Source organism: Lytechinus pictus, chromosome 9 (genome assembly GCF_037042905.1).
Source record: "Lytechinus pictus isolate F3 Inbred chromosome 9, Lp3.0, whole genome shotgun sequence".
Lineage (NCBI taxonomy): Eukaryota > Metazoa > Echinodermata > Echinoidea > Temnopleuroida > Toxopneustidae > Lytechinus > Lytechinus pictus.
This window is the reverse complement of record NC_087253.1, coordinates 22002822-22026001: the sequence shown is the minus strand read 5'-3', so window position 1 is coordinate 22026001 and position 23180 is coordinate 22002822. Positions and strand designations below refer to the sequence as shown.

General features: G+C 35.3%; 1 long non-coding RNA gene across 1 annotated transcript; it reads left to right on the top strand.

The window, feature by feature from the left end:
- Nucleotides 1-3664: 3664 nt before the first annotated feature.
- Nucleotides 3665-5022, top strand: LOC135155413 (uncharacterized). The gene is made up of 2 exons (XR_010294604.1): nucleotides 3665-3993; nucleotides 4286-5022. It is a non-coding gene; the product is annotated as an uncharacterized LOC135155413 (long non-coding RNA).
- The last annotated feature ends 18158 nt before the right edge of the window (nucleotides 5023-23180 follow it).

Below are 23180 nucleotides of genomic sequence, written 5' to 3'. Positions count from 1 at the left end.
GTAGATAAAGAAAAACGTGTGAATCAGTGAAAGAGAAAGAGCGATGGGCGGGGGGATAACAAGAGAAAAAAAAGAAACATTAACACACCTGTGGTAGTATCTAAAACATTAGTGGAGGTAGGCATTTTAGTTGTTGAATAAATACCTGTCATGAAGATGTCCATTGATGTATAACCTGAAGTGGAGCCTTCCGTTGTATCATCTGCATTGCAATAATAAATAAAGACAAAACATTAGATCTAAATAATTTCAAGTCGTTACTTGAACTTTGGCGTAAAGTGGTGACGTCACACTCTTCAAGTGGGGTGGATTAAACAATTGATCAACCCCTGATGTCTAACATGTCTAACATGTCTAATGCTTCAGTGAGCACATAATATTTGAAAAATATGAAAATGCGAAGAAAGTTCAATGCCTTGGCCCTACTTTGGGCCGTATCGAATGGTTATTTTTTGTGCCTTTTGGATAGTGTCACTGTGAAGCCATGTGCGAAGTTTCATGCAAAAAACTTTAGGCAGAAATAACGAAAATTGTCCATGACCCAAACCCTCATTTCACTTTTCATTGAAATTTTTATTTCCACTCTCATAAACATTGTGTACACTGAGGGTAGGAATTTATAAGACTAATTAACCCCTTATAATGGTGATAGCAGTATTATTGATTGAGTTGGTCGATTTTCAATAAATGATAATGAAAATATGATTGATAATGTGAATTTACAAATTGGCGTCACAATAACCTTTTGACCTCGAACTTGTTTCGTACACATTGCATGGTAAGTGCACCTAACTGATAACATTTTCATGAAAATCGATGGAGGGTTTTGGTTGGAACAAGAAAAGGGCGGAAAATTAAAGAAATAAAGAAATAACAAATAAAAAAAGAAACTTCATACGAAATTAACAGTTGATCTGTATATTGACAGAGCACCTAAATAGAAATTCAATTCGTCATGAGGACGAAGAAGGTGATCTGTCTCTGATTTTCATGATCACGAATACAATCATCATGTTTATTGAGATAAATATGATTATAATGAAAACTGAACTTTTCTTACGATAAGAACGTGTTTCATACTCTTGAAAAAGAGTGAAATAAAAAAAGTTGCGAGAAAAGGTGCAGGTCATAGACAATGCACATCTTATTATATAAGATGGGTGGTATGAGAGAAGGCTTCTGATTGGTCAATTGCAATGACGTAATCCGGTATATGGCCACGATCGTGGCATATACTGGCAATTTCTGCACGGTAGCTTGTGTACAAAACCTCATAAGGTGATCCATATATATGTCGATTACAATTTTGTGTTCCCATCTCATATAACGCATAGTACATGCTTATTATCGTTCAATATACAATATCATTCATATCCATAAATTTCAAATTTCTCTTGTGTGTTTATATTTCAACTCGGCCTACGGCCTCGTTGAAATATAAACGCACGCGAGAAATTTGAAATCTATGGACACTCATATTATGGTTTATACAACACATGGATAGATCCTTGACAGCTGATTGGATGAAAGCGTGTCACATGACATTCAGAGGAATCAGCTATAGCACGCTAAGATATGCTAGCCGTGCTATAGTCGACTATTGCACGCTCGTGCTATAGTCGACTATAGCACGCTGAAGTAAATGAGCCAGCACTGCAAGATCCCTGGGCACACTGAACCCATGGACATGCCCCGTACACGTTAAGTGAATTTAGCGGTATACGCGCGTAATCACGTTTTCGTATCTCTGACCGATGTACGTAGCACTGCGCATAAACGTTGCTAAGCTGAACACAATGCGCGTACGTACGTTGCTAAGCAAATTATTCCCAGGGTACGACTGCGTACCTTCTGGATTTCCTTCTGGATTTTATGGAATTCGTTCACAAATTTGACCTCATGGATCTATCTATGTTCAAAGTACTTGACTCTCCTGGGATTACTGGTTTAACTGACTCCCCAAAAACAACATTGTAAGCAAAATTAAAGACCTAACGCGCGTTAGTCATAGACTAGACCTATGGATCTAGCCTATCTAGTCTAAAGTGTAAGCTATCGGTGTTGTATAAAACAAATATTCAATGTTGTATTCGTGCGACGTTCCGAATATTACATTCGTTACAAGTTGATACAGCCTATTCAACTCCGCTTCGCGTCGTTGCATAGACTGTTTCAACTTGCACACTCATGCAATATTCGGAACGATCGCACTCATCAACATTGAATATTTGTATAATATTGAACTCAACAGCATGCACTATATGTATAATATCAAAAGGTATTTTAATCTCTTTTATTGTGCAATATTTTAACTTATATACCTTGAAATGGTCATAAAGGACCGTTTGTGAAATGTTGAAAAGAACCAAAACCCCCAAATTATTCGCTTCACACGTAAGAGCATTTTTATTCAAGGGGAAGGGGGGGGGGTTACTTTTTGTTGAGTATAGCAAATAAATATATAGATAGACAGATGGTTGTAAGGTTTGATAGATAAAGAAATAAGTGAGAGAGAAAGAGCGAGGGGGGTAGATAAAAAGAGAAAAAGGAGAAGCATTAAAAAATGTGTGGTAGTATCTATCACATTAGTGGAGGTAGGCATTTAGTTGTTGAATAAATACCTGTCATGAAGATGTCCATTGATGTATAACCTGAAGTGGAGCCTTCCGTTGTATCATCTGTAGTAAAGGAAAAATAAAGACAGAACAGTAGATCTTAATAATTTCAAGTGGTTACTTGAACTTTAATAAACGGCTATTAGACCAACGATATAGCTACTAGACGAGATGGTAATTAAACGAAATGGTTATTCAACTGTGTTGATAGTTGACTAACTAATGGTAGACGAAATGATATTAGACCGATAAATATCCATACAAACAGTAATCCTGAATTCCAAATCACTTAATTCTCTTTCTCGTGTCTCAAAATACTTAGTGAAAGCATATTTGATATCTTATCTGTAATTTGAGTCCTGAAGAAAACACCGCTGTGACATTACGCGTTGCAACATGTGACGTTATGCGTTAGTAGTTTGCTGCTATATTATGCGTTGCGACATGTGACGTTTTGCGTTAGAAAAGTTACGACATCATGCGTTAAAGTGGAGACCTCCCCGGAGACCAGCTGATGAAGATTGGTTTATTATTCACCAGGTAGTCGTTTCTCCATGTTACCGCACAGAGATTCTGAAAATGGCTCATGAGTTACCTATGGCAGGTCATGTTGGTATTCGGAAGACAGAAGATAGAATTACAGTGTATGAGGCATTTCTATTGGCCTAAGATGCACAAGGATGTGGTGCATTTCTGTAAGACATGTCATACATGACAGATTATTGGTAAGGCACAGCCTTTTATCAAGCCTGCTTCATTGATGCCCATTCCTGCATTTGATGAACCTTTTACTATGGTTCTTGTTGATTGTGTTGGACCCTTACCCAGAATGAGGTCGGGTCACAGATTTTTCTTGACGATTATGGATTTGTCTACACGTTTTCCAGAGACTGTACCTTTAAGGGGTTGTCACGTTGAAAATGCAATATCTTTGATTTAAATGACTAAAATCTATTAATTACTTTTACAAAAAGGTGTAAGTTGAATCAAAGTGAGCGAGAGAGAGAGAGAGAGAGAAAGTTTTCTATTGAGTGTGTCATTGATGGTGAGGAGTTATTCAGCTGTGCAAGACATAAATGTCTTGGCCTAGCATTGTGTCTTTTGAATAGGAGGCATAGCAATACACCTAATTGGGTGTTATACATTGTATGTGGATTGCTAGTGTACAGAGAGTGGACACACCTCAACTTGAACGCCATGAGGAAAGGAGAGTTGGTTCTGGCTGCTCTGAAAACGCAGTTTAAGATAATTTGTCTTTTTTGAACTTGCTAATATTATGCAAGAACTACTAATTTTTCTAATCCAAGGGCAGAAGAGTTAGCCTGTTACATCAGTGTAAGCTTAACAATTTTTCAAGCCTGTGAAACTCAAGCCATCGGTAAGCAAATGAAACTTTTGTAATTCAGCTACTATAATTAAGTTAGTTTCAAATGCTTTAAAGACATGGCTGAACTTGTGTTAAACTAGGATAAAATATTGTATTTGATTTGTAACAATTCAAACTTGAAATTTATTAAAATGAGCAAATGCTTCGTTTTGTTAAAGACAATTAAGGCATGTAAGTAATTGTTAACTGAATATGAAGTTATGTATGTCAATTATATTCTCCACATGTATAAAATAAATGAATGCATACTAGAGAATATGTTATGTGCATTCTCAAAATGTAGATGGCACGTGATGTTGGGACTTAGGACGAAATACATAATCTGGATAACTGAGTTGGCGGTTTGAACTACATCGAAGTCAAGTCATCCGCACGGCAGTTCCAAACCTTCGATTTAAAGGCAGACTGTCATCAATCGTTGAACCGGTGAGCTGTATAAAAGCCAGATAATGCTTGAAATGAAACTGTTATACAGAGAAAAGATGTCAGTTGAAGAAAACCTGAACTGAGACGTTATAACTCTTTGATTGTCAGTTAAGACAATTTTTTTTTTTTTTTTCGTCGATGCTTTCATTGTTGAAGGGCGAGTGGCCCAGGCCAGAAGGCCTATATATTCGAGTTCGTGCACTGAACAAATTGTAGAAGTTGATTGTAGAAGTTGATTGTAGAAGTTGATTGTAGAAGGTGATTGTAGAAGTTGATTGTAGAAGTTGATTGTATGAGTTAAAACTCGACACAGTTCTGGTGTCCGTTTCAACTCGTTTATTGACCGGTATAAAGAACTTATGATATTCGAATTGAGAGTTGACTAACAGTATAGGATGGTATGAGAAATATTACATACTAAAGTGATATCTAAACATACAAAAATTATATGCCAAGTGGTGAAGGATAGATAGGCTAATTCAGGGCCTAATCCCATCATTGTTGGAGTGAGGTATATGTATGGATAGTGAGACATTATATTCACTTAATGCTAATTGTGCTAAATAAACGCTGATGATTGTTCTTTATGCTAAATGGCATGTGTTAAATCTCTATCATTTAAGTCTCCATGTGACAGGGGTATCACTGCGTTAGTGCAGGTGGTACAGGCGTTAGTGCAGTTTTACACCCGGTATGGTCTGCCTAAGGAAAATCACTCTGAACGAGGGTCAAATTTCATGTCAGGAATGATTCAGCAAGTTATGAAGGAGTTGGGAATAAAGCAATTCAAGTCCTCTGCTTATCACTCACAGTCCCAAGGAGCGTTAGAACGCTATCATCAGACCCTGAATACCATGATTAAGGCTTATTGTGAAGACTTAAGCTTATTAAGGAAAGGTTCATGGTTCAGGATAATGATGGAAACCTTGTAGACTGTGCGTCAAAGTTTAGAGAAAGGCTCTCAAAAGCTTGTGTTGTGGCTAAGGAACACTTGAAAGTGTCGCAGGGAAAAATGAAAACTCAAGCTTATAAAAATACAAACGGGCATGGTTTCAAGCCTGGAGACAAAGTGTTAGTGTTGTTGCCTTTGTAAGTTGAGCCCTTGAAAGCTAGGTTTAGTGGTACCTACATAGTCAAAAAGAAATTGGATGATGTCAAGTATGTGATCAGCACCACTGATCGAATAAAGTCTCAAAGAGTTTGTCATGTAAAAATGTTGAAAGAATACTTTGAGCGAGAGGCTAGTCAGCCAATAGTTACAACACAGGTCAAAGAAGACAAGAAACATGTAGATGTTCATGAAGAAGGATGCTATTGAAATACAGATAATGATTTGTCTTATACAGATGTATCGAAAAACGAACCATGTGGTGTAAAGTTGTCTAACTCAGAGATGTTAGAAAATATGGATGAGGCATTAAAACACCTGCCTGAAGATCAGAGTAATGATATATCTGGCCTGAATATGAAAATGTGTGCAAATACAAACCATGCCGTACGCCTTTAACTGTACAAGATGTAGACGAGGGGTCATATAAGACCTATTAAACCGAATCCTTATAGGCTAAATCCAAACAAGTTGGAAATGATGAATGATGAAATACAGTCTATTTGAGATAATAACATAATCGAACCGATTCAGAGTAGTTGGAGCTCTCCTATTGTAATGGGTCCAAAGCCAGACGGCTCTCAGCTATTTTGCCTTGATTACCGAAAGGCTAATGCAGTAACTAAGACTGACTCGTACCCAATTTCTAGGTTAAAAGATTGTATTGCTAGAGTTGAAAATTTTGGCTATATCACAAAGATAGGCTTGCTTAAAGGATATTGGCAAGTGCCACTGACTGACCGAGCCAAAGAGATAGCAGCTTTTGTCACACCTGAAGGCACATTTCAATGCAAAGTCATGCCTTTTGGAATGAAAAATGTACCAAAAAAAGTTAACAAATCAAGTGATTGCTGGGCTTCACAACTTTGTCGTATACATAGACGACATCCTAGTGTAAAGTGATACATGGAATAATCATCTGGATCATTTGAGAGCACTGTTTGACAGGCTCGATGAAGCCAATCTTGTAAGTGAATCTGATAAAGAGTAAATTTGCCAAAGCAAAGGTCACATATCTTGGTCATGTGGTTGGTCAAGGGCAAGTGCTACCAAGAGAAGCCAAGATACAAGCTATCTTTGACTTCCCAATTCCCACAACTAAGAAAGAATTGCTCAGACTCTTACATGTAGGTATGAGTGATTTCTACAGGATATATGTTCAAAATTACAGTACATTGGTTAGTCCTCTGACAAACCTGGTGAAGGCAAAAGTGAAGTATGTTTGATCTGACAAATGTCAGAGATCATTTGAAAAACTAAAGGCCATTTAGGTGAATGAGCCTGTTTTGGTAGCTCCAAACTTCACAAAGCCATTCAAAGTATTGGTCAAAGAAGATGAAGAAGGCATCGAAAAACCAACCATTCCCATTGAAAATATTACATATAAAAGGACAAAATAATGTAATCGCTGATACTCTTTCAAGAGTATACAAAGTGAAATTATTTATGCTTTTGACCAAGTATGTCATTAAAAGAAAATGTCTTTCATGTTCATTATTTAAACCTGTTTGCAAGTACTATACCTTTGTACACGATAGATGTAAATGATCTATCGAGATGACTTTGAAAAGTTAAATAAAAATGCAATCTTAAAGAAACATTTACCACGGTAAAGCTTTCTTTTCCCCTTGGGGGTGGCGTAAGAGCAATTACATATATTCATTTTGTTATTTCCTCTTTAAGGATATTCATTGCATAGAATGATTAAGCATATTCCAGAACGTCTTAGTAAAGCTTTGTTAGACATGAGTAATCTTTGAGTAATCTTTGTTATTTCTGGAATGTCCAAAGACAATAGATAGTAGACTGCTAGTAGCAGTGAAAAGGGCAATAGGATTCGCTATGTTGTTTACATTGTTGTTCACATTGGAATTCTAAGTTCTCATCGAGACCATCAACCTGTTTAATGAACACCTTCAACCCATGGATTGCTGAAATTGACTGTTAATCATCATCAACATCGTCTTCACGGACATCTCAACTCATTGCAGTGACTCTTTTTGTTCCTCGTGCTTCAACATCAGTATCATGAGCGCCATCATTGTAAACTTTAATTAAAGGAATTTTCCTCACCTGACTTGGATTTTATTTGGATTTATATCATAACCTTGGATTGCACACCTAACTCTTCAAGACATGTAAGATCATTTTTTATTTATGCTGTGTTTAGTGGTCTATATATTTTCTGCAATAAAAGAAAAGGCAATCAAATTTAAAACTAATTTTTCATTGTTCTTTGTTACAGTATCGTAACAGAATGAAAAGAATACTTCAAAAAGAAGTATTCGTCCATTGCACAGTTTTTGGCTAGAAACCTTCAGATTAGGTTGAGCAAAATCAGAAATGAATCATCAGCGTCGAGGGCGCTCCACTGTTTACTTTCTTTATTTTCTTTTCAAATTTATTACATCTCACAGGGGCTGATCCAGGATTTCCAAGGGGGGGGGGGGATTCACTTCACTATACAAAATCGAGATCATTTGTTCAAGGAAAAAGTTGACAAGCGAAAATAAAGTTCCCCAATTCCCTTTGCATGGCACAAAAAAGGGCCTCACAAAAGACGATCCGCCAATGACATGCCCCCTTTTCCACTTTACTCAATTCCATGGGTGGGACTCTGTATGTCAAACATGGCGGATTAGGGAGGGGGGGGGGGTGTCTCCATATTATCATCAACCAGTGCCTTTATTCTGCCGTCATCGAAAAAATAAACCTTATTATTCTTGTACATTTTATAATATTCAATTATCACTGACAGGTAAAGTAGGTCAATACATGAAATTGAGGTGTTGTGGTTCAGTGGATAAGTCTCCGGACTGTGAACCACAAGATCCGGGGTTCAAATCACACCGCAGCACTAGCGTCCCTTGACAAGGTGCTTATCTACATTTACCACTCTCGACCTAGGTGTAGTAAATGGGTACCCGGTAGGAAGAAAGTCATTTAATGTTCGATGCGCCCGATTAGGGTAGCCGTGCTAAAGCCGGTGTAATAGAATGCAGCGCATAGAAACATTTGTATTAAGCGCTATATAATTGTTGCATAATATTATTATTAAATAGAATCACCGAATAGTCAAATATATGTTTAGTGAGTTGTCGTTTAAAATCTTAAATCAAATGCACTTACATGTATATAAAACATGCTTGCTTATACAAGAATTCGTTTGACTAACATGACTAAACAGCTGCCACGTCATGAACGCCATGCAATTTCTGATTCTTAATGCCCATTTAATAATATACATGCACTTATAAATAACACATTAAAAAAAATGTTGCAAATATAATGCATTTACATGTAGAAATATTACTTTGAATGCCCATTCCTTAAATTGATTGCTATTCATAAAAAAAAATATGTAATTCATTTGAAGAATGTTTTACAGAGATAATGAACCCACGTGCGGAAAAATGGTTGTGCTTGCGAATTCATTAAATTGCATGATATTGATCTAAATTCTAGTGAATTGTTTGAGAATCATTTTGTGCGGGAAATACATTCAAGAGACAAATAATGAATTACAATGACAAATAACCGAGGTTATCATAGCGGAAAAACCTTTAAAAATGAGAGAATAAAACAGAGGAGTAGAAGAATAAGAAGAATAAAAGAAGTACACTATTGTGGCAAATGATAGAAAGGAAAGAAAGAGAAGATATAATTATGAGAGGAGAAGTAGTATTACGAATATGAGTTCCGTTACAAATGTTAAACTGCTACATGGCATAGAAAGGTATAACGACATAAATAAAATCATGTGTAATAACAAAATATGTACATAACTTTTATTTGCGATGAAATTGTCATGTGCATTTCACTCGCTGCGCTTGCATGTCATATGTTCCCTTTGTAGGTTTACAAAAGCAAACGACCAATGTCTGAACAGTAAGGGCAGATTAAAAAAATATATATTAATATTAACGTTAATATAAATTTTTGGAAAAGATAGACGGGGCGCTTGGCTGGGGCAGACAAACTAACATGAAAAAAAGTAATACAGGGATAAAAACAGAGGAAAGAAAAGAGGATGAAACATTTTATCACAATGTCATACTTTTAGTTTTAAAGTCAACAATTCAATTCAATTCAATTTATTTTCACTCTCAATAAAAACATGAAAAACATTCATAAATTAAGTAAAACATTGTGACAACATACCAAAACATATTTATGAGAATGAGGGGCCAACAAAAAAGAGCAAATAGCCTTATTGAGCGTTGACCCAACAACTATAAGACAAAATCAAAAAAAATAAATAAATAAAAAATAACATAAACGAAAACATATATTAACACATACATTCAAAATATATAGCGTAGTTATACAAGCAAATTAAGAATACAAACTTAAAAGATGTAATTTGTAATAACGTTTAAAAGAATTGAGGGTTCGGCATGTTTTAATAGAATGCGGTAAATTATTCCAAAGAATAGGTCCTTGAAAATAAATTGAGTTATGAGAAACTGAGGTACGTACTCGTGGTAAATGATAATCAAATAGACTGCGGGTATTGTGTTGATGAATCGAAAAATTAAGGCAAAATTTAGACATAATGGAATCAGGAATAAGTGATTTGGAACAAAGATACATTAATATTGCGATGTTAAACTTATTTAAATCAGACAAAGTAAGTAAATGAAGATCATGAAAAAGTGGCAAGGTATGGGCATTATAAGGGCTATTACAAATTATCCTCACGGCCTTTTTCTGAAGTATATTTAATCTGTTTATAAAACAATCAGCGGAGTTAGACCAGACGATATTGCAGTAATTGATATGTGAGAAAACTAAAGCATAATATAACATAATCAAAATATATTGCGGAAAATGTTTTAATCTATATAAAATACCAATACCTTTAGAAACACGATTGCAAACGACACCAATGTGTTCATGCCACGAGAGTTTATCATCTATATAAACTCCTAAAAATTTAAAATATGAAACACACTGTATAGTTGAATTGTTGAATCTTATTTCCACTCTATCTTTCTCAATTTTTCTCTTTGTAAATATCATAAATTTTGTCTTAGTTATGTTTAAAACTAATCGATTGTTAATCAACCAGTTATTTAGTTTTTCTAATTCATTATTAAAATTATCCTGCAAAGAAACAATATTGTGATGAGACATGAACACACTGGTGTCGTCAGCATATAAAATGAAATGTAATAGTTTAGATGAATTGCAAATATCATTGATATATAACAAAAAAAGTAAGGGGCCCAGAATAGATCCTTGGGGTACTCCGCATCGAATCGGTTTCAAACATGAATTATTATTACAAATTGATACAAACTGAAAAAGATGTGATAAATAATTATTAAATAGTTCCCAGAGTAAACCGCGAATTCCATAAGCATATAGTTTTTTCATTAAAATATTATGGTCTAACGTATCGAAAGCCTTGCTTAAATCGAGAAATAAACCAATCATATATTGTTTGGAATCAATAGAATCAGAAACTTTATGAAAAAAATCAAGAAGAGCCATCGATGCGGAGTAATCCTTATGGAAACCATACTGACCATTGTGTAAAATATTAGAAGAAGTGAGAAATTTGTATAGTCTTTTATATAGACATCGTTCAAAAATCTTAGAAAACAAAGGAAGAACTGAAATTGGACGATAATTTGAAACGTCATCTTCACGACCATTTTTGAAAACAGGAATGACCTTTGCTATTTTGAGCTTATCTGGAAAGAGACCTTTGGATATAGACAAATTAAAAATTGAACAAAGAGGTGAACAAATAATTGGAATTATTTTCTTAACAACATTAACATCAATTTCATCATACCCTGCACTCGTTCCGTTTTTAAAAGAAGATACTATATTTAATATTTCATTACAAGTTATTGGAGTAAAATAAGCAGAACGGACATTCAATGAAAAGTCTGGCTGTTGATAATTACCAGAATAATATTCAGTATTAGTAAGATTATAACCGATATCAACAAAATAGTTATTAAAAATATCACACATAACAGCTTTATCAGTAGTAATTGAGTTGTTAACATTTAGGTTTGATATATTAGAATATTTTTTACTAGATCGAGATCCGAGAGCTTGATTTACAATTTTCCATGTCACTTTTATATTATTCTTGTTACTGTTGAATTTATTTTTGTAGTAAGCATATTTTTTCTTTTTCATTTCATTTGTGACCATGTTCCTATATTCCTTATAAACACTTTTTCTATAATCAGTTGGATTCTTTAAATATTTTCTATAGGCTTTCCACTTTTTCTTTATCTTTTTAATCAAATCCATGGTTTAGAAAAACATTTATTTTTGATACGTACTTTATGCAGAGGAAAACATTTATTGTATATTTCTAGAAATTTATCTATAAAAGAATTGTAAGCAAGATTTGGGTCTTTCTCATCTAAGTTCCAGGATATTTGCTCTAAATGTTGATAAAACTTGCTAATACTAACTTCATTTATCGTCCTTTTCAAAATATCATTTGTCTTACCCTGAAAAATCAGATTGTGACATATACAGAATATAGGAAGATGGTCACTAATGTCATCTAATATTACTCCACTCGATAGTTTTGTTAAATCATTCGTGAAAATGTTGTCAATTAATGTTGCCGAATGTGAACTTACACGTGTGGGATAATGTATCAATGGAAATAAGGAATTTGTCATCAAAATGTCTAAGAACTTATTAACATGTTGAGAAGAGGAAACCATTAATAGATCAATATTAAAATCACCAAGGAAATATAGGCTTTTATTTTCACTCTTCAAACTATGGAAAATATTATCAAGTGCATCTAAAAACAAAGAAACTGATTGATCTGGTGGCCTATAAAAAACCCCTAATATAATACTTTTATTTTGTGAGATTTCCACTTCGACAAAAATACTTTCAATATATACATCATTAATTTCAATGTCTTTTCTAGATTTAAAAACAAGATCATTCCTAACATATATACCGACTCCTCCACCTCTCTTATTTTTTCTATTATTAGACAGAAAATTATAACCATCAATATTGCATTGCACACTATCGTCTTTTAACCAAGTTTCACTTACACCAATTATAGAAAACTTAATAGATAGGTAGTTGAATAATGCAATAATATCATCAAAATTCTTCAATATACTTCTGCAATTAAAATGAATCATCGAAAATTTCTCATTCACACTGGTAGTTTGATTATCATAGAAAGCATTTTTAAAAGCCTCATGTGTATAATATGACTGATTTTGCCGATATGAGTTTTCATCTATGATACTAGGAGACAACATACGCGATATTGCATTCATATTTAAATTGTTAACAGCACGCTGATATGTATTGTAAAAAGACATACTAGAAACACACAAATTATTAACCATGTACAAAACATACAAAGGACACATAAATTAGAAAATTAAAGTGATCGAGAATATTAAAACAATTGGCCACCGGTAGCCAAAAGTTATGTATAAAAAGACGTCATATATCAGCAGATGCGTCATTACAATTGTTCGTGAAAAAAATTAAGTGTTCAGATCCGATGACGATAGGATCAATTTCTTCATTCGATGACCATTAGATGTTTTCATGATTGCATATATCCTTCCACCCATAGACCAACAAGCACTAACCTTGTCTTTCATTCTCGAAGCTTGGAAGAGAAGTTGTGCATTGCGTTTGGTGAGATCCTCCACTATAACTGTCTTCGTGCCCTTCAATTTACGCCTATTATTCATCATAGACTCTTTGAAGGTGTACCGAGTAAATTTAACGATGATTGCTCGAGGATCACTTGAAGAACTTGAAGATCTTGTGGCATCAGCAAACGACAAGGAACTGGACGTAGATGATCGATCATCATGAGAACGACGTGGAAGTCGATGAGATCTGTCGATGTCTTGATGAGTTATATTAACACCTATGCGTTTAGCTAGATCACAGACAATTTGATCAGTACATTCGTTGGGAGTTTCCTTCACTCCAAGGATACGAAGGTTTTTCCTACGCGAGTACTGTTCCAGATTATCTAATCTTCGCGACACCGATGTGACCTCGTTACTGACCTTCTCCAATGACGCTTTCACAGATTCAAGCTCGCGCTTTTTCGAAACTAGAGAAACCCATAAGTCGTGAAGTACGCTTAGAGGCTGTTCTCACTCAGTTCCTTAAACTAGTTTAGTGGAAACTAGTTTAGTGGAAACTAGTTTAACGCTAAGTGAGAACGGTCGAAGCGCTCTTGGAAGCGCTCTTCCAAACCAGTTTGGAAGACCACCTCGCGATGTAGTTTTCAAGATCGCTTCGCATCGGAAAAGTGGTTTTAGCGTAAGTGAGGACACAACCGTTCTTCGGGAAGCGATCTTCGCACATTTTGAGCGCGCTACTCCACACGACAGGTGTAGAATGCCTATGCTGCGGTTTCGAATTTCGCGCGAAACGTGTCACCCCACTGAGAGCGTTTCCATAGCAACAAGAGCGCTTTACGTGAAGTGATTTTGAAAACCACTTTCGTGTGATCAAGTGAGAACGCTAGCAAAGCGATCTTCCAAACTGGCTTTCTGAACCGGTTCCCAGTAAACTAGTTTTAGGAACGTAGTGAGAACAGCCTCTTAGTTTCTGTTCAATCATATCTACGAAGCCCCAAACCGGACATTTTTGACATCCAAAAAAAAAAAAATTATCACGTACGTACGCAGTATTATTACGTACGTACGTAATATTATTACGTACGTACGCAGTATTATTACGTACGTACGTGATAATTATTACGTACGTACGTGATAATTATTACGTACGTACGTGATAATTATTACGTACGTACGCAGTATTATTACGTACGTACGCAGTATTATTACGTACGTACGTGATAATTATTACGTACGTACGCAGTATTATCACGTACGTACGCAGTATTATTACGTACGTACGTGATAATTATTACGTACGTACGCAGTATTATCACGTACGTACGCAGTATTTATTACGTACGTACGTAATGTTATCTCCCAAAAGGTCATACATGAATTCAAATACCGGTAGTTACTGAAATCTGATCACGCTAGCGCGAAGCCCGCAGGCTTTAAATTTTTATGTGGGCCTACAATAGGCCTTCTGCTTTGATTGTTCCCGCATAGAATTTCCCTTTAAATACCAGCCTCTTCAAATAGTTTTTCTTTTTTTAAACACCTATACATCTTCACTTAATTTACATCAATTAATACCATATCATATTCAAATTTAAGCAGAGAACGAAGCAATTTCAAAAGGGTGGTAAAATAATAGGGGCTCATCCCAGTGTCGCGTGTGGGTACATTTTTGAAAAAAACTGTCTCGCCAAAACACTAACATAATAGGCCTTTAATTGTCCTTTCCCAAATGTGTTTCTAGCAGTTTCTGAAAGGAATGGTTTAATTGAAACACAGCCTGATGACGAGAACAAATGAATGGTTATCATATGAATATTGTGGGTTATATAGCAGGGACCTGGGAACTCGCGGGGGTGCTGGGGGTGCTGAAGCACCCCCAAAATTTTTCCTGGGGGTGCTGCGTGTATTATTTTCCATAGGCAGCACCCCCACGAAATCAGGTTCCCTTTGTATTTTTTATATATGTTATAATGTACATAATTATCACATCCGACAATCGCAAATCATATACAACGTCTTTCACATATTCCAATAACATCCCTCCTATAACATGTAACGCGACTCAATCAAGCTCCGGCACGCCGATACAGACGTAGTCGCGCGCGATACGTGATAACCATTATAGTTTTTTTTTTTCTTTTCTTTCAATCTTTATTGATCAAAAAATAAATCACAGTACAAATCAAACAAATCAACAAGCTATTTACATGATTAAACAGAGCAGCACTTACGTACATGTAGGTATGTACTTGTCAAGACAGATTCATAAAACAAATTAGATATCAAATCTCCACTTTTGAAAATGTACAGGTAATTTACCATTTTTCTTCGCCAAAACATATTCAATATCCTTAATACCTTTGATACGAGCTTTTAATTCCACAATATTGGGGTTTTTGTTATTAAATTTACAAAAGTGAACATAGTATTTGAAAGCAAGGAAAATGAATGTTAGAAAATTATCACCTTGAATACCAAAAACCTTTACAAAGGGGGAAAGGATAATATTCGAATGTTGTTTTTGGTTTATTATAGATAAAAGATCATCCCATACAATGTTAACCACCGGACAATCACAAAATATATGTACAATTGTTTCAGGGTCTCTTTTACAGAATGAACAGTTTGGGGAATCTTTTCTCTTGATTTTAAATAAAAATGCATTAAGGGCAATTGTCTTATGAAACACCTTGAAATAAAATGATCTGAGGCGGCTATCAATAGTACTCTTAAAATTCAGCATATGTATTTTCTCCCAGTCTACTTTGTCGTTAGAAGGGCACGACTCTTCCCAAAAGGAAATACAATTATCTGGGAGACATTGATCGAAAAATATCGAGTATGCATAACTGCTAACTTTCCTTTTCTCTAATAATTTATCTACAACTTCGGAATGGATATCTAAATCTGGATTATTATGCCAATCTAACCATGGACCAGGAATATTTTGTAATAGAAAATTAAATTTTCTTCTATCTTTTGCTGAAATTTCAAAGTCGAGAACTAACTCTTCAAATAACTTGTAACCTGGATGGGGTGGATTAAAGAGATCACTTATAAAAACTATGCCCTTATTAAACCAATTTCCATAAAAGAAAAATTGTTTAGATTTGGATCTGACATTTCTATTAAACCAAATACAATGTGAATAACCCAAATACAAATAATCATAACCAAACTCTTTTCTGGAAGCTTTATCTCTAAACAAGTACCAGGTCCGGATTGAGTCTGCAAGTAGGGAACAATTTAAATTATTCAAAATTTGTTCAGGTGCATGGGCCTTCCACAAAATGTCCCTCATTGCATTAAATTTGTCTAAAAAGGAAACTTCAATTAATTTCCATCCACTATTGTAGTTATCATTTAACAAAAATTTTACCCAAATCATTTTCTGAGCCAATGAAAATGTATAGGGATCAACCATCTTGAGCCCACAGGCAGAAAAGTCATTACAAAAATATTTCCTCTTTACTCTGTCCCTGCCTCCATTCCAAATAAATCTGTAAAATAAAGTATTTAGATCTTTAAAAAATTTGCTTGGAATTTTAATACACAAAACAGATAGTAAATACAGCAACTGAGGCATTAATAAAGTTTTAATAACACAGATTTTTCCAACAAAAGACAAATTTCTTGAGCGCCAACAATTCAATATATTCTCTATCTGCCTCAGTTTAGGAACATAGTTAAGACTATACAGTGAATTAAAATTCAACGAGAATTGAATACCCAATGTTTTGAAAGAATTATCTCTCCATGTTAGACCTCTTTCAGCAAATGGGAAATCTTGACAACCTTTTTTCCTTCCTATCCAGATAGCTTCTGACTTAGATAAGTTAAGCCTACACCCTGAACTACTAGCAAATTTATCAAGCACTTGAAATAAAATATTAAAAGATTCCAAGGAACCATCCAAAAAACAAGTTGAATCATCCGCCATCAATGAAATTTTCACTGCTTCATTTTGGATTGGAATACCTTTGATAATGTCATTTTGTCTCACAGCTAAAGCCATTGTTTCAATTACAAGTAAAAAAAGATAGGGGGAAATTGGGCACCCTTGGAATATGCCTCTTTCCATATTAATTACCTTAGTTAAAAATCGATTATTCATAACATAACTTTTCCTCTCGCAATAAATGGTTTTTACCCACTTAATAAATTTTGGATAACCATTATAGTTTACACACTACCATGACTACTCGATAGCAGAGAGGGACAAGGGTGTGGTTGGACTTGAAACTTAGAGGGTTTTATGTCGAATCAAGTGTGGGCGAGCCCGACCGCCCGTGTTTTGTATAAAGAATTACAATTCAGACAATAAAAATCAAATTTCAGTCTTTTTCGCCCTGCCTCATGGCCCTGGGAAGCGGGGGTGCTGGGGGTGAAGCACCCCAAAATGTGGGGGTGCTGCATGTGTTATTTTCCATAGGCAACACCTCCTGGAAATCTAGTGGTAAGTTGATGAATGACAGAAATGTAATGAAAATGAACGACGTTTTGTAGACCCCACCCCCTTAAGAATTTTCCGACACAGTACTTAAAATAGTGTTTAAATTCACCCTTTTTCAAATCGGAATATCAAATATTTTCTGCTCGTGCTTCGCGCTCGCATTATTGATTTTTATAATAAAAACAAAGTATTTACAACGCCCAGATACTAAAGGGCTAACTCTAAACACGCGCACGCATGTTTATTCAGATACGCAGCTTGTTTTGGGGCTACTCCGGGCTGAAAATATTTATATCAAATACAATTTTATGAAAATCTGATAACAAATAGTTAAGTTATTTAATTCTAAAGTTTAGCAATAGTTTATGAAAATGGTGATATGCATGTCGTCATGAATATTAAATAGGTGGGTTGACATGTGCGGAAATCTCTTCCCAAAGGTAGAGGGACCAGGGCCTGCATGGAAAATTTGACAAGCATAAAAAAAAAGAAAAAAAAGTTTTTCACCCAAAATGTAAGGTCATTTAGTCCAAAAGCTATTATTTCGATTGTGAAGTGATGTATTTTTCTCCATGAAAAACCAAAAATAGTAGGGGGCATTTGATATTGTGTCCCCCTACTATTTTTGGTAGGGGGACACGTCCCCCTGTCCCCTCTGGGATTTCCGCCCTTGCGGGTTGAAGATATCACATCCCCACTATCCTGTTTCTTGTGTTATTACATGGAATCAAAATTGTTTAATTTTTTCATACCAGTGTGAATGATATGTCTCCCTTATAATGAAATAAGTTGCAGCAAAGAATATCTAATAGACTAAATCAGTTGTCAATTCAACTGTTTTTTGGTTCTTGAAGGGAAAATATCAAATAAACCTAATTTTATATAATAAAATACAAAAGAACAATTGGGGATATGACATCATCAGTTTGCTCACTGAATATTAATGAAGACATGCTTAAAACTGTTTCACCGGAATAATGCTAATCTTTAAAATGCAATAACTTTGATATTCCTTGTCGGATTTTGATCAAATTTTTATTCTTATGTTCGCCTGATTTCTCTTTATCTGTTCAAACCATATTGCATTCAGTGTGGAGTTTCAGATCAGAATATCAAAAATTTTCTGCTCGCGCTTTGCGCTCACATTATTAATGTAAGAATATATCCAATTACCCATCATTTTCTTGATTTTCAAAACATGAATAGAATGTCCCAATTATAGGTCTGAAATCTCAATTTTGTTTCCGCTCGCTCTTTGCGCTCGCATCAATTGTATAGTTATATACCTATCCTGTTCATGATTAGAAAAGTGCTTAAGATGTCCTGTTTTTAGGTCTGAAATCTCATTTTTAATTCCGCTCGCGCTTCGCGCTCGCATCAATTGTATATTTATATACCTATCCTGTTCTTGATTAGAAAAGTGCTTAGAATGTCTCGTTTTTTGGTCTGAAATCTCAATTTTGTTTCCGCTCGCGCTTCGCGCTCGCATCTTATCCTGTTCATGATTGCAAAAAGTGCTTAGAATGTCCAGTATTTAGGTCGGAATGTCAATTTTTTCAGCTCGCGCTTCGCGCTCGCATTATTTGATTGGTGATATATGAATCGTCTTAATGAGTATAACTGCAAACATTCCTTATAACACTTCCCTTTCGATCAGACCAGAGCGTATATAAAAAATATCTGCTCGCACTGGTCACGTTCGCAGTTATTATTTGTTACATACGCATCTTGTTCAGGACCACAAACATTGCTCAAAATATTCAATTTTTCAGGACAAAATACATGAATTTCCCCCCCAAAAAATAGCTCGCGTTTCGATCGCGCTCGACTTATCTCATTATATATCTATGTTCTTTTATAAGAAGAAAGCTAAGAAGTGACTGTCATATATATGTATATATATATATATATGTGTGTGGGGGGAGGATTGGTTGGTGTGTGTGTGGTGCCCTTAGAGGTGTGTGTGTGTGTGTAATTATGGAAAATTCAATTATTGTGTCCCCGCGCGGCCGGCGCCCCCCCCCCCCCACCTTTGAGGAGAGATTTCAGCACCCCCACTGAAAAAATCGTTCCCAGGTCCCTGTTATATAGGCCCTATAATCGATGAAAAGTCATGATCATCACCAGCATGACTATGGTCCAACCATGGTCCCAGCTAGCAAGCTGACGTTGGTTGGGCCATGCAATGCGGGGTGCCGATGTCGGCCACATTCGGCGAATATCGGATTCCATAGACCAATGAAAATTAGAATACTACGTACGTACGTAATAATACTGCGTACGTACGTAATAATACTGCGTACGTACGTAATAATTATCACGTACGTACGTAATAATACTGCGTACGTACGTGATAATACTGCGTACGTACGTAATAATTATCACGTACGTACGTAATAATACTGCGTACGTACGTAATAATACTGCGTACGTACGTAATAATTATCACGTACGTACGTAATAATTATCACGTACGTACGTAATAATTATCACGTACGTACGCAATAATACTGCGTACGTACGTAATAATTATCACGTACGTACGTAATAATACTACGTACGTACGTGATAATTTTTTTTTTTTGGTTGTCAAAAATGTCCGGTTTGGGGCTTCGTACATATCAGATAGCTTGCTTTGCTTTTTTTTCAAATCAAGTACCAATTTTATCATTTCCTTTTCAATGACTTTCTCCACTGCAGCTTGGACAACTTGATCAATCCGCTGTAGAAAAGCTGTGCTCTGCACAGTGAGCGACTTATCAGAAAGTTTGCTTGATATTATTGTTGTAACTATGTCGTTCATACACTCCCTTTTTGAGAGTCACAGCAACTATATTTAATGGGAATTTGTCGTCAATACGCAAGTAAAGGCCTTTATCTTTACTTGTTAGGAATTTTTGCTTGCTTCCTTGTCAAAATTTAAACGGGACAAAAATGTGCGGAAATCAGAAAATTTGTGAATTCTGGTATAACACGCCTATAACGTTTTAATCTTATTCCAAAATACTGTTCAAAAACGCTTTCTAATGTTACAGTAAATAGTTCAATGTTCTTGCAATGAACATTAAAAAATATTATTTTCTCAAAAGCATGACTCAAATTAGCGCTCATTTTTAAGCCATTTGTTTATCAGGGTTTCTTAAAGGTCAAGTCCACCTTAGAAGAATGTTGATTTGAATCAATAGACAAAAATCAGACAAGCATAATGCTGAAAATTTCATCAAAATCGGATGTAAAATAAGAAAGTTATGACATTTCAAAGTTTCGCTTATTTTTAACAAAATAGTTATATGAACGAGCCAGTTACATCCAAATGAGAGAGTTTATGATGTCACTCACTCAATATTTATTTTGTTTTTTATTGTTTGAATTATGAAATATTTCAATTTTTACGAATTTGACGATTAGGACCTCCTTGCCTGAAGCACAAATTGTTAAAATAATGGAATCCCACGTGTTCAGGGAGAAATGAAACTTCATTTCACATGACAGTGACGAGAAAATAAAAATGTTTCATGTTTCATATTTCATATAATAAGATACGAAAGAAATAGTGAGTGAGTGATGTCATCAGTTCCTCATTTGCATACCGACCGAGATGTGCATATAACTGTTTTGTGAAATGAAGAGAAACTTTAAAATGCCGTACCTTTCTTATTTTACATCCGATTTTGATGACATTTTCAGTGTTATGCTTGTTGATTTTTTCTCTTTTTATTCAAATCAAGGTTTTGTTGGGGTGGACTTGTCCTTTAAGGAAAAAGAAAGGCCAAAAAGAAATCGGGCTCACTGTGATGAAAACAAAAATATTACCCGCTCCTGAATATTTACGGATAGTAAAACAGCATAAGTATCATAAAAATCACCACAAACAACTTTCGCCAAACCCCGTACTTACACAATCTAAAAACGACTCCTGTGTCTTTCAAAAATTGTAATTTTTATTTAAATCTTTGATTACTTATGCATGACCCAACCGATCAATCTCATTTTTTTAATAGGAGTTACTTATTGAGTGTAGAAAACTCAAAATTCTCAAAATTATGCGCTTCAATTGTTACAGCATTTTCATTCATGGGGGGGGGGGCTTACTTTTTTGTTGAGTCTAGAACGATAAGTGGTATGTTAATGAAAATCGAATCAATATTGCGGTTAAAGCCGAATTATCTCAACCCAGACAAAATACACGAGAGGCGAGTAAATGCAGTTTCCGTGGAGTTTAATAAAAAAAAATCTGAAAAGCATCTTCCAAATGATGTATACCGAAATGTAAAATGATGTGTTGTCAAATAAAGCCAAAAAATATAATGCAACAATCAAAACATAATAATATAAACGTAAAGCCTCCTGAGATGTGTCATATGCGAAATATTAAAGTTATTAAACCAATCTCCTCAATTGACAATTAAAACAGTCCATCCACATTCATGACAAAGACACCAGTTTGTTATATTGGCCAAATGTGGGCAACGTAAAATTCCATCTGCAAATCTATGAAGCAAAGATTCCCGTTTGCAACACGAGCTTATGCAGGAAACTAAAAAAAAAAAAAAAAACTAGTGCTCAGAAGCCCCACCAACGCCCCTGAACTAGAATGTGAACGAGGCAACGTTAATGTTCGGTCCGAAATGGAATTCGCTGGTGGCCTCATCCAAATCGGGTAACGAACCAAGCCCCGTTCACATTATAACCTGAGGAGTAGAATATACGGGGGTGACAAGGGGATGGAGGAGGGAAAAATACAGGAAGTATGTTGCACGAGACAGGTGAATGGAGATGAAAGATGCTTTCCAATCGACTCCACGAAAAAGAATGCTACCTTGTTAGAAATTGGCTTTTGCCCCCTCCCGAAATTACCACGTCAGCTAACGCGACGTAGCATTTTTAGCCACGCCTCCTTGTAATGTCCGAAAAATACCAAAATTCGCAACGCAACATTTTTTTGGCTGCGCCTCCTCGTGAAGTCCGACAAAATACCATATTTGGCATCGCAACATATCTCCGTCAGTGCAAAGGAATTCGCCTGACCAGGCCCCTTCCTTGTAAAACACCTGTTACGTACCGCTGGTGGGATATGTTGTTGTCCAGCTAGTCTTACCTGAGATAACCTCTCATTAACTCGCTTCGCGCGTTAAGAGGTATTAGTATTGATTTACTAGGTAATAATAGCACAGCACTCCTTCGAACAACAAAACAAAGGAATCGGTAAATAAATATAATATATTATAGACAGATGGATGGATGGATTGGTAGATGGATAGATTTCAGCTGATGTATAACCTAATGCAGTGTCTTCCGTTGTATCATTTGCATAAAAAAAAAATGAAGAAAAAACAGTAGGTAAAAATAATTTCAAATCGTTACGAGAACATTGGGGTAAAAACCAAGTGTTGAAGTTTAGTGTATACTTCAGCACATGATATACATATACTATACATTATCAATGAAACTTCCAGTAGTCCGAAAAAAAATGACAAAATCAATCGACGGTAATGACTTTGTCACAAAATCATTTGAAAAAAACAATGATTTAGTCGAAAAATGATAAAAACAGTGAAAATGCGCAGAT